Source organism: Hemicordylus capensis, chromosome 6, assembly GCF_027244095.1.
Source record: "Hemicordylus capensis ecotype Gifberg chromosome 6, rHemCap1.1.pri, whole genome shotgun sequence".
Taxonomy (NCBI): Eukaryota; Metazoa; Chordata; class Lepidosauria; order Squamata; family Cordylidae; genus Hemicordylus; species Hemicordylus capensis.
The window spans coordinates 147,283,739-147,295,977 of NC_069662.1; the positions used below are offsets into that span (position 1 = coordinate 147,283,739).

General features: G+C 41.7%; 1 long non-coding RNA gene across 8 annotated transcripts in view; it reads left to right on the top strand.

Annotated features, from left to right (window-relative positions):
* The window catches only part of LOC128329647 (uncharacterized), a 224,983-nt gene that overhangs the window by 318 nt on the left and 212,426 nt on the right, over positions 1-12,239 (top strand). The window contains exon 2 of one of the 8 annotated variants that reach the window (XR_008309735.1): positions 3,912-3,990. The exons of the other annotated variants lie outside the window; for them this stretch is intronic. This is a non-coding gene — a long non-coding RNA (uncharacterized LOC128329647). The remainder of the gene's footprint in view (positions 1-3,911; positions 3,991-12,239) is intronic. 8 annotated transcript variants of the gene reach the window in all.

Consider the following 12,239-nt stretch of genomic DNA (forward strand, 5'->3'; position numbering starts at 1 on the left):
ATTACTCTTGGAATTGCCCATCAGCCTGTTTCCATAGGCATCTTCTGACTGCATATGAACTGGTGAGTTTCATACACCTCACTGACGGATTTGTTTCTAAGACAATCAAAACTATGCACAACTGTCGTTTAAAGAAAACTTTACAAGTATTTTAATCCTAGTGATTTTCTGAAAGCAAGACCTAAGAGAACACTTACCAATGAAAAATTACACCCTTATGCTGTCTTTTTAAAAAGAATGCTTTAACATGATTGCCATCAATACTTAGTGGTTTTAACATATATAAAAATAGATGAGCCAAGATGGAGTTTACAGTGTAGAAATTTCAAGGTAATAATTTTAGTATTAAGCTGTAAGAAATTGGTCTGTACCAAGAGACAGCAACAGGATTGATAGCTGAAGCAGGAGGTGAAACAGAAAAAATGAAAAATTTCTGACAATAGGTAATGATTTAATATGATAGTGACCAAGGGTTGTCTGTGAAATGCATTAGCCCATGTTCTTGTGAAATAATGTTGTGTGTTTCCTCTGCAATTTTCCCTCTTGGCGCCAGCTTCTGTCCACCTTCTATATCTATTTTATCTTATGCCTCTGTCATGCCATATTTCCCATGTCCTCCTTTACCACTTCACTTCATCTCATCTTTGGCCTCCATCAATCTCTGTCCTTCAAGCTCTATTTTATTTTTTTATTGCCTTGCAAACAGAACAGCGACCACTGCTTTCACGTCTAAATACCCTTTCTTCTTTTGCTCTATTTATAGTTGCTGCCCACAGTAGGAAGTGGCCACCAATTAACAGGGTGCACTTCTATATCCAATTCAGTCTCATGGTACAACTACTACATCTCAAAAGTTAGGTGCTGTATAATAATTATCTTTAAACACAGAGGGCTCATTCTCATGTTCCTAAATACAGTAGGATGCCTAGCCAGGATAGGAGAGCTGTGTGTGTTTCTGATTGGTGGTCATAAGTTTGCAAAGGTCAAGGTAGGAGGAGGGATGAGTGATTGTGTGGGAGCTGGTGGGGGAGGTGTAGGACAGGCATGGCCAACCTATATTCTCTCCCCAGCATTTGATGGAGGGTGGACAAAAAGCCATCCTACCCAGCTCCTGCCTCCCACATGGTTCCTCTTCCCTCCTCCTACAGTACCTTGATCTTTGCATACACATGATCGCTGAGCAGAAGCATGCAGAGCTCTCCTACTCTGGCTGGGCCCTCCTATTACCCTGTTTAGGACTGTGAGAATGAGTCCACAAGCTCTGCTTGTGAAAGTCTTCAGTGGTTCTGTGGTTAGCACCAGCACGCTCCAGGACTCTTTTGCTTCTAAGAAGTATGAGATGCTTTGGTCCCTTCCACACCAACTCCATTTGTGCCTACAGAGATGTGCAGTGAGGAGTCTTGAAAGCTGTCCTTGCACCTTTATTGGAAGTTAGGTGATCAGTTTGTCATCCACCATACTCTGTTTAGGAGTTGAAGGAATGTCATTGTATTCTGCACTAAGTCCAAACTGCAGTACTTGAAAACTGAGTGTCAGGGCCAGCTTGCGGCCAAGGCTGGCTTAACTCCAGTCTAGACCTGAAGATCAGTTTCAGGAATTGCGGAGGTGATTCTCAGGATCTCTGTTCAGTCCTCTTCCCTGCCAGTTTCTGATAGATCACATCACCTTCCTCTTGTAAGTATTTACACTGGCTCCAGCCCAATTGTGCTGCTGCTGGTGCTGCTACTATTACTGCTACAATGAATATTTTTAATTTCAGCAAAAGTTCCCAAATTGAGTTACATAGAAAAATAACAAACAAACAAGTAAGTAAGCAAACAAGCAAGTAAGTAAGTATGGTTTGCTATATCCTCACAATCTTAAAAGAAACACAAGGTAGACACCAGCAACAGCCACTGGAGGGATACTGTGCTGTGTTCAATAGGGACAGTTGCTCTCCTTCTGCTAAATATAAGAGAACCGCCACTTTTAAAAGGTGACGCTTTGCTCAGTTAGCAGGGCTGTACATTAATCAAAAAGTTTCCCACCTCCCCTCTACCCCAGCTAGGTTTCTTCCCTTTTCTTCCCTTATACCAGATCCTCCTCTCTGTTCCATACAAGCTCATCTCTGACTGGCTGCTTTTGTTACTTACTCTGACTTCCATCTTGGTCCTTTTTGTTGCACCATTTTCCAGTGCTTGAAACACACACACACACACACACACACACACACACACTCACTCACTCACTCACCTCAGGGGCAGAGCCACCATTGAGTGAACAGGTTCAAAGTACCCAGGCCGCCGCCCCTCAGGGGCCATACCTCGTGCCCCCTCACACCTGACATCAGATGCGGGGGCATGGTTAAATGCTCACTGCATCGGATGTAAGATGCATGGGGCGGGGCTAGGGTGGCCACAGCAGTGGCAGAACCCAGACCACCACTGGCCTCCCTCTGTGCCTGACTCATGTGCTTTTTTATCTTTTGGTGCAAGAAAAAAAATAGCAAAGATTAAAAGCAGGAGCAAGAATTTACTTAGCTTACAGCATAAATTCCATTTTGGGAGGCTGGGGGTGGGGTTGGCTAAATCTTGTTACTAAACCTTGGGCAGGACAACTGAATTAATATATGGGCCCTAGAACCAACATTATATGTTTTCTCCTACTCTAACCCATTTTAAAATGGACTGTTTTTGTGTTGGCATCTATTCCCCGCAGGGGCGTAACTACAACTAGGCAGGGGGAGGCCATTGTCTCAGGGCCCCCCGCCTTGGGGGCCCCCTCAGAGGCTCTCCCCCACCCAGTGCCTACCCGATCTTCCTTGTGAAGTCATTTTAAAAAATGTTTCTCCTCCTTGTTCTGGCGCCGCCTGCTATTTCCTTGTTGTTTGTCTCTGCGAACAACAGCAGAGACTAAGCTGGGAGAGGGAAGGGCGGAGGAGGCACCGAAGGGGTTAACCCACTCCCCTCCCCTGCCCCTGTGAAAGGCAGAACTCCCAACTGCAAGAAGACGCTGCCCACCGTGCGTGAGGATGCCGCAGGAAGGAGGCGGGGCTTGGAGGTGGGACAAATGTATGTAGGGACAGGAAAACGGAGAGAGTACAAGATTTTTTCTGTAATTGCTCTATAATTGAACCAAAGCACGGTATGTCTTCTCTGTTAACAAATTTGCAAGTCTTTCCTTCCTTTTCCACCCCGCTCTTTCACCAGTCTGTTTTTTTAGTGTGTGTGTGTGTGTGTGTTTTAATGAAAGTAACAACGGCTCACAGCCATGCTTGTTTATTATTTTTACATTTGCATTCACCTTTTGCATTTAAAATACACAAGTGTTGCATAAGGCCAAAATTAATATCATGTTAAAAAAATCATAAAAATATTAATACATAGCTCAGCCAACTGAAAAAGTAATATTTCCAATTAAAGGCTACTAAAGTCTTGAGTGATTAAAACTCTTTTTACTTGGCACTGGGAAAAACTATACTCTAGGATTTGATTCTAAGTAAACATGCTTGTGCTGCACAGGATGTTTAGATCAGGACAAGGCATACACACATCCCTCCCTACTTTCATAAGATAGGTGGAGTAAAACTTTGGATATTTGTATTTTAGATTTACCAGCTGACATCCAGCCTAAATTATTAATGACTAGTCCTACTAGAACTGAGACAAGTTAGCCATGACTAATTTCATCATGAATTTCATGGCACAGTGTATGTGTATGTATGGTTTATTTTGGCCCGAGGCCAGCATAATGGCACAGTGGGGAAGTAACTTGCCTAGGGAGTTACACACTTTTGTAAAATTTAAAACTTTTGTTGGGATGTATGCAATGATTACTGTGCTTCATTTGATACTGCTTTAAGTTGGGTCTGTTATGCACACCTTGTAACTGGGATATGTGCAATGATTAAAGTTCTTGTTCTGTTCTATTAGTTGGTTCTGCTTTCGTGTTATCTATACCTTGCAACTAGTTGGGATAGTTAGCAGAGACATCGGGCCAGAGGAAGGAGAGGTAAGCGGTGACAGCGGGGGTGGGTGGGGGGGCGGCCCATTTAAGAATCTTGTCTCAGGGCCCACTCCAACCTAGTTATGCCCCTGATTCCCTGCACACAAATGCCTTCTTTACCCTAGATTACTGAGCTCTGAATATCACCCATTGCTCTTTCTCAGTGCCCTAGCATTTGAGTCCAAGTGTCACCCCAGAACCCACTCCCCACCAGAGGAACAGACACAATGATTCTTTAAATTCTCATTTTCTGGCACTCAAGAATAATCTCATTTTCTGCACTGTTAGAATATTTTTAAAAAGGCATTTTAGCTCATTTTAATATCACTTTTTAATTTAAAGACAATTTCATTGCAGGCGCTACTTCCCCAGCGTACTAATGGTATTTAAAAAAGAATATGCACATTAACTTTTATAGTGTCATCATGACCTGTAAAGTACTCAAATATGTCAAATCAAGACAGTGTCATTACTTCTAAATTGTCTGATGCCAAATCTGTTAATAGCTCTTGGATAGTAATTAATGCAGTGTTTATAATTTTAAAAGTTTGTTCCCATCAACTTTGATCCAGATGCTTCTTGGACTGGATGGAAATATTTTACAGGCTTTTAACTACTACTTTGAGCTCATGATTTGATACAAGTCAAGAAGTTGAGGAAGTGCTCAATTTTTTAAAATAAAAAGAAACCTTTCATTTGGGAAGTGAATTGGTGCAAACTTTATAATGTAAATGTGTTTCTAATGAATTTAGGTTAAGCCATGGAGGCTGCATTCAATATACTCACATTAAGAATTTTGATGTCACAAACGTTCAGAGTTCATTTTGCCTAAAGCATTCATTTCTCTATGGAGGTTTCGGTGAAGTACAGCAAAATGTGACCAGAATATCTAAGATGGGAACAATATTCTAGGTTATCACTTAGATAAAAAGGATTAAAATGACACTTTGAAATACAGCTCTGAATGCAGGATGTAATGTGGAAAACATTTTCAAAGAAGGAAAAAGGATTTACATGCTACCTGAGGATTAGGGAGATGCTGTTAAAAGAGGTGCTAGGGAGGTTAGAGCTATCCTCTTGCTAGAAGAAACCAGCAGGGGGAAAAAAAAAATCCCAGAAAGGTCAAGGAGTCTTTCCACGATGCAAAAAAGGGAAAAAAATAAAAATAAAAAATGATTTGTATTTGCCTGTAATTTGCATAAATTAGGTGTTTAGGCCAGCATGGTGTTTTAGAACATAGTAGGGATAATGCATCATATAAATTAACAGCAATTTCTATCCAAGATACATTTTAAGGAAGATTACAGATCCCCTACTCACTTCACATTGGGTTAATATGAGACCTGTTTGACTGGAATGTACAAACAGGAAACTAAAAACATAAATAGAAAATATTTCTGTTCTCAAACGACGCCAAGGTTTGCCTGTCCTTCATTTGCATTTCTCCCAATAAACATAGAATAAATAGGCACAATCTTCTGTTACTATAAAAATATTCTATGTGGAAACAAGTATCTATCTATCTATCTATCTATCTATCTATCTATCTATCTATCTATCTATCTTAGATATCTCATCAAGGTTATCAAAACATCTGGCATACCTCATCAAAACAGCCATGCATTTCAGAGACAATGACCTACATTTTAAAAAAACCCACATCTTACACACTCAGTAAGGTGACGTTTCTTGTGCAAATGTATGTGCAAATAACATCTGCTGCCAATAAGAAAATTTAGATGCTCAATTATGCATCTAACTCAATCGCCAGCCAGCATATATGCATTGTTGGTTCTATTATTTCCATCCTAAAAATGTGTAACTCTCCTTGAAATTAGAAAGGAAGAATTAATCCAGTGTCAAAGAGAGAGGTAATGTTTTGTAATTCTCCAGTTCTTCATGTTTGCGCTTTAATTGCTTAATTTAGCTTAATATCTAACTATAGCAATCCTGCAGAAAGATACTAAACATTTTACAAATCTAGCTAAGAATGAACTAGGATTTGACACCACAGAATCTTTCCCATAGGCAACCCTATTGGTTGCAAGTATAGACTTGCTAGATTATTTTTCCTGTATATATTCTAGCCATCTGGTTCCTTATTCTGGGGTCTGATTTATTCTGCCAGTACCATCAATCCATGACAAGGAATGTTCCACATTTTTGGTGCATGTGAGTTCTGCAGTCATGGTGCCCTGTGGGTGGCTGTGGTTTCCCATGAGCATCCATGAAATGATGGAATCCATGGACAGCCCCAAACAGGTTGCAGTGCCTTCTGGATATTTAATTGACTTCAACTATATAACCCTTGATAGCACCCCAAAGCTATTTTTCTGGCCATTCTATCTCAACCTCTGCGTAAGTGCTGTGATTCTGTGCCTAGTTATGTACATTCTGTAGGCCTTGAACTACACAGCTGGGCCCCAGATCACAGCAAGATCTGCTGTGTCTTTGTGTTTGCCCTTTCCCAACCATGTTTCCTGAGTTTACAGCCCTAAGACCAATGAAGGATTAATAACATTATATCCTTTAGGGTATAACGTCTATGAGGCATTTCACAAGTTGTAATTTCAAGAATTGCTATGCTGTCCTATCTGGAATATTAGCGGTACATTTGTTGTTCTCATAGTGGTTCAGTAAGTTAATTAGCTAATTTGCTTAACACCCTAGCAAGCAGGATCCATTTCTTAGTTCAAATTGTTTTCTTAACCTGCTTTTAAAAAAGTTTAGCTGTAGTGCTTTCCTAGCTACTTGAAATGCTTTCCCAATTCAGCTGTTTTCCACAACATTTCCAGTACTGCTACTTACCTCATTTGAGGCATCAAATACCCCAATTAAAAAATATATATACCAACTAGTATGCAAAGTCAAACAGCCCTTTCACATTCCATATTCGTTCATATGAGAAATTATTATGATCAGGTAAGAAATGCTCACAACATAGCTTGAGATATGCATTAAGGCACTCTTTCTGCTAATCAGAGCGAATGTAAATGGTGGGATCCTATGCTGAAGCATATTGTTGGGTCCCACAATTCTATCTATAAGATCTTCATCTGTAACATTCTGTAAGATCTGAGGCTAGATCAGATCAAACGTCCATGTTGTCATATGAAGCTGCCTTATACCAATTTAGGCCATTGGTCCACGTCAGCTTCCACTTGGGCCTCAGATTAGTTGGTGAGCAGGGCGGTTCCATACACTGAGGCACCCCCCTGCTCGCCCCTCTTGCGTGGGCAGCTACCGCTCAGTTTGTGCCCCTGGAGCTAGTGCGTCATGGGGCTAAACCAGTCCTCCACCACTGCCCCCTCCCAGCCACCTTCATCAACTGCCCCTTCTCCGCTAAATAGGAGGGAGGCCATGGTGCCCCCACACTGACATGCCAGTGTGGTGTAGTGGTTAGAGTGCTGGACTAGGACTGGGGAGACCCGAGTTCAAATCCCCATTCAGCCATGATACTAGCTGGGTGACTCTGGGCCAGTCACTTCTCTCTCAGCCTTTCACAGGGTTGTTGTGAAAGAGAAACTCAAGTATGTAGGACACCGCTCTGGGCAGGATATAAATGTAATCATCATCATCATCATCCCCCAGTGAGGCACTACCTTGGCGTGGTTGTGGGGCTTGCGTGCTCTGAGGAAGGTGAGAGCTATGCCAGAGGTCCAAGCATACTGGACAGGTCTCACCAGAGGAGCCAGACAAAGAGTGCCTCTCCCATCAACAATATGGTGAGACGTAACTTTAATAAATCTATACTGGATCGGTCATCGCCTGGGTCAACAAGGGCCGCACCAGGTGCTGGAGTCCCTGGACATCTGGTGGCAAGTGGGCTACAGGACTCAGGATCTTCAGTTGAGCAACCAGGGCTGGAGACTGCAAGGTTACTGGAAGAAAAGTTGCTTATCCGGAAAAAATATATGAAAAATGCCAACAAGGAAATAATGATATGCTATTACAAGTCTAGTCCAACTAGAAGAGGTTATTTAAAAAGAATGTACCAAATTTGGAAAGAGAAGCATCCAGATACAGAAATAACAGAACAAAGGCTAGCAGACCAGAGAAGATTCATAATAAGAAATAAAGTATTCACAGAAGTTGAGCTGGAAGAACTGCAAAGAGCAACACAGGCTCAAGATATGGAAGAAGAATTACCACCAACTGAAGCAGTTTGCTCAGGCGCAGGTGGAGGAGGAGGTGTTGGAAATAGAGGAAGCCATTGTTGCTGAACTGTTTCAAAATCAAAACCAGGCAACCTCCCCTAGTGGTGTGCACGAACCGGTCTGGAGGCCATGTTAGGGGCCTCTGAACCGGTTTGGAACCTGGCCGGCTCGGCGGCCCGGCATTGGGGGGGGGTCTCTAGCTTTAAGGGCGGGGGGGTAGTACTTACCCGTCCCGCCGCTCTTCCCCCTCCGGCGCTGCAGTTAAGTTTGGGGGGCGGCAGCGTTCCTCCCTGCTGCCCCTGCCCCCGTCGTTGCCTGGAAGTAGAGTAATGTACCAGCAAGCATGTGTACGGCGCGGCGTGCGCGCATTGCGCACGTCACACACATGCTGTGGACCGTGCCTCCGTGGTTCCATGCACACCACTAACCTCCCCTTTGCCTTCACCTCAAGAACCCAAATGCCGTTTAACAGAAAAGCAACAAGAACTAAAGCAAAAAAAATAACTGAGCACATGAACCAAACAACTACCAAGGTTTGACTTCCAGAGCTAAAAACAGTTGCCAAAAAACAACTTGCTCAGGCATTAGAAGATGTCAATGCTGCACTTGCAGAAATAACAACCAATAATTTGCAAGAAACAAACCAACTAATGTACAGTGCAGCAACAATAACAACACAAGAGCTCAGATATAAGATCAGTGGACCTGTAAAAAAAGAAAGTAGTACATCACCTAAATGGAAGAGTAGATTAGAAAATAAAATCTCCAGGCTTAGATCAGATGCTAGTAAACTGAACGATATGAAAGACAAGAAGCTGAAGAATGAAAACACCAAACAGTATCTGATCCAAAAATATAACCTAGATCCAAGGAAAATTAGAGAAGTCCTGGAAATAATAAAACAGCAAATAAAAGCAGTGTCAAAGAAGATTAGCAGACACAAAGCCAGAATAACAGAACACAGGCAGAATCTCCAATTCCAGTTGAATCAGAGATGTTTCTACCAAAGCATAGAAGGAGAAACTGCAAGCAACATAGAAACACCAAACAAAGAAGAAACAGTGCAATTCTGGGTAGAATTATGGGACAATCTAATAGATTATAATAAAAAAGCAGGCTGGGTGAAAGAGGTCGAAAAATGTAACCAACAAATGCAAGATCTAATAATAACACCAGAATTAATAAGTGAAAGAGCAAAGAAAATTAAAAATTAGACTGCACCAGGCAACGATGAACTGCATGGCTTTTGGCTTAAACAGTTCAATCACATTTTGCAAGTTATCACATTTTTTTATATTAAAAAATGGCTAACAACTAGGAAAACTCATCTCATAATGAAAGACCCAGCAAAATGTGCAGTTCCAAGTAATTATAGACCGATAACCTGTCTGCCAAACATGTTCAAATTATTAAGTGGAATAATAGCAGATGAAGTAATGCAACTCTTACTAACAAACAGCTTCCAGTTGAACAGAAAGGAAATTGTCCGAACACGAGGGGCACAAAAGACCAGCTGCTGATTGACAAAATGATTTTAGAAAATTGCAAGAGAAGAAAAACCAATCTAAGTGTTGCATGGATTGACTATAAGAAAGCCTTCGACTCATTGCCTCACACATGGATACTAAAATGTTTAGAAACAACTGGTGTCAGCAAAAACATTCAGATATTTATTAAAAAAGCAATGAGCATGTGGAGTACACAGTTAACAATCAATGGCAAGACACTTGGACAGGTTAGCATTAGAAGAGGTATTTTCCAAGGGGACTCACTATCTCCTCTGTTGTTTGTAATCGCCATGACTCCACTTTCACAAATACTAAACAAAACAGGCCCCAGATACCAAACATCTAAAACATCAAGTAAAATCAACCATCTGCTGTACATGGACGATCTGAAGTTGTATGGAAAGTCCCAGTCAGAAATTGAATCACTGCTAAACACTGTCCGTATATACAGTAGCAATATAGCAATGGAGTTTGGACTAGACAAGTGTGCTGCATTAATAATGAACAGAGGAAAAATAAGAAAAACAGGAGGAATAGAACTGCCCAATGGAAGCAAGATCAAGAACCTGGAAGAGAAAGAACATTACAAATACTTGAGCATTCTCCAGGCTGATAGCATTGCACACACTGAAGTTAAAAGAAAAATTGGAAGTGAATACATCAGGAGAGTTAGAAAAATCCTCAAGTCCAAACTCGAGGGCAGGAACACCATACAAGCCATAAACACCTGGGCTATAACTGTTATCAGATGCACTGCAGGAATAATAGACTGGACCCAGGCAGACCTAGAGACGCTAGATTGTAAGACCAGGAAAATCATGACCATCAATCATGCTCTGCACCCCCGCAGTGATGTCGATAGGCTATATCTCCCTCGCAGCCCAGGTGGAAGAGGAATGCTGCAAGTCCATCAAACAGCAGAGGAGGAGAAAAGAGGCCTTGAAGAATATATCAAGGACAGTGAAGAAGATGCACTTCAAATGGTCAAGAACGAGAAACTATTCAACACCAATGAAACAAAGCAGGCCTACAAGAAAGAACAAGTCAAGAACTGAGCAGAAAAATGGAATAATAAGCCCCTGCATGGTCAATATTTGCACAATATAAGTGGAAAATCAGACATCACCAAGACCTGGCAATGGCTTAAGAATGGCAACTTGAAGAAAGAAACAGAGGGTTTAATACTGGCTGCACAAAAACAGGCACCAAGAACAAATGCAATACGAGCAAAAGTCAGTGGACCTCCTAATCAGCTGTTGTCAAAAGATCACACAGACTGACTACAAACAAAGGCATGACAAGGTAGCAGGGATGATACACTGGAACATCTGCAAAAATACAAGCTACCTGTAGCCAAACATTGGTGAGACCATAAAATTGAAAAAGTTGAAGAAAATGATGATGTAAAAATATTATGGGACTTCCGACTACAAACAGACAAACATCTGCCACACAATACACCAGATATAACTGTAGTCGAGAAGAAAGAAAAACAAGTTAAAATAATCGACATAGCAATACCAGGGGAAAGCAGAATAGAAGAAAAAGAAATAGAAAAAATCACCAAATACAAAGATCTACAAATTGAAATTGAAAGGCTGTGGCAGAAAAAGACCAAAATAATCCCAGTGGTAATTGGCACCCTAGGTGCAATTCCAAAACAATTTGAAGAGCACCTCAACACCCTAGGGGCCACAGAAATCACTATCAGCCAATTACAAAAAGCAGCTTTACTGGGAACAGCCTATATTCTGTGACAATAGCTATAATAACTAGCAACAACATTGATAACAAAATTCAGCCATCCCAGGTCTTTGCGAAGGACTCGATGTCTGGATAAAACAAACCAGTCAATAACACCTGTCTGACTGTGTAAACAAGAAATAATAATAATAAATAATGCTGGATACTCCAGTAGGAGGAAGAACTCCCACCTTGCAAGGGCTTCTCCTCTTGCAATAGCCCTATATGAACCCTCCTCCAGGAGCCCAAAGCTGAACATTCCAGGAGCTTGGATGGCTCTTGTCGTCATTGATAGACCATCATTGGTAGGCCAGCATGCTCATTGGGGAGTGGCCATGGCACCCGGAAACAGGGTTTCAGTTCAGTATCTTCCCCATCATCTGTACTGATCCTTTAGGTGGAGATGCCAACTCGATACTTTTTGTTTGCAAAGTCTATATGCCATCACTGATTCTCCTAGTAATGTATGATTCTGCCTTATACTGAATCGAACCACTGAGCTATTTAACTCTGTATTGTCTACTCTGATGGGCAGTGGCTCTGTGGCAGCTCCTTTAGGTGGAGATTCTAGGAACTGAACCTGCGACTTCTTTATGGAAAGTGTGTATTCTGCCATTGAGCCAGGGTCCCAGGTCCCACCCCAGAGTGTCCATCATTTTCTCTTCTGCAGTGGAGAGCTAGGAGCATGCCTGGGTGGGAAGCTCATAAGCATGGCATGATAGAGATAGCTTTTTCCTCTAGTTTGTCTCCAGGATCAGATAACCATAGCGGTATACTGCCATTAATAGCCCTGCCTACCCTCCATGAATTTTTCTAATCCATATTAAAAGCCATCTATAGGGGTCAC